This window comes from Priapulus caudatus, unplaced genomic scaffold, assembly GCF_000485595.1.
Source record: "Priapulus caudatus unplaced genomic scaffold, Priapulus_caudatus-5.0.1 Scaffold786, whole genome shotgun sequence".
Taxonomy (NCBI): Eukaryota; Metazoa; Priapulida; class Priapulimorpha; order Priapulimorphida; family Priapulidae; genus Priapulus; species Priapulus caudatus.
Window position 1 is genome coordinate 132,416 of NW_014577847.1, and position 1,204 is coordinate 133,619.

Here is a 1,204-nt window from a genome sequence, read left to right on the forward strand (position 1 = left end):
GTTATAATAGAGAGGTGCGGCGTAGACTGTGATTGGAAGACACAAAGTGTCAATCCCCGGCGCGCCTCGGCATCATGGCCGCATCACGTCAAGAGTTCTAGTTAGCTGCATTAGTCAGCCCCAGGCGGCTGTGGGAATAATAAAATACACACATATAGGATAACTATTTCTTTCTTGCAATACGTAACCGTTTCTGTACTAACACTTCGCATCCTCCACTTCCCGAATGGAAACGCGTTTTCCCATGCATCTGCTTAATCAATCAAATTTAGTGCGTCCATAGAAATATATAGAGACACTATATTGTCTACTTATATTATTTCTATGTGCGTGTCATTGTTAGTTAAAATGCATTAGTTAATTCTTCAACAATTTCGGATTTAATCAACCAAATAGCAGACCAATTGGACCCATAAATGAGGTGTGTGGGAAACTGTGTCAATATGTTTCTGCTAGATTCTTCTGATTCCGATGGCGTAGATACAGAATGCGTATAGTAGATGCGGAGTGGCTGACTTAAAGACTGTATAGTCAATTCGCCCTCCCTCGCTGTATTTATTAAAAAAACTTGCTGTGATATATGTAACAATGTAATATCCTTGAAAGCGTAAATAAATTTCAAAATCTAAATCTAATCTAAAAAAATCTAAATTTAAAATTACAGTTACGCAGTATTTCCATTGGAAGGCAACACTCTGCCTTTTACATGGCCCTATGCTAAACATACGGGTTCGGGGTTCAGGCATTTCGGCGCGTTATCTCTATCTTTATCTCTCATCTCTTATCTCTTATCTTTATAGAGACATTTCTTGTCGGACGATCTTTTACGACCAAACACGAGAAACTCCGGCCATCTGTAGGTGTGTGCGTTGCAAATCCCGATCTCAATATTTCACTTGCGATCGAGGCATCGCCGTGCCTTTCACATGGCTCATGTTTTACGTGATGACTCTCTCCTTACCCCATCCTCCATAAATACTATACGCAGCAATCCATACACACACAACACACACACACACACACACACACACACACACGCACGCACGGGCGCTCGCTCGCACACACAGACACACTCACGCACTCACGCACACACACACACACACACACAGTGTGTCACACACACACACACACACGCACACACACACACACACACACAGTGTGTCACACACACACACACACACGCACACACACACACACACACACA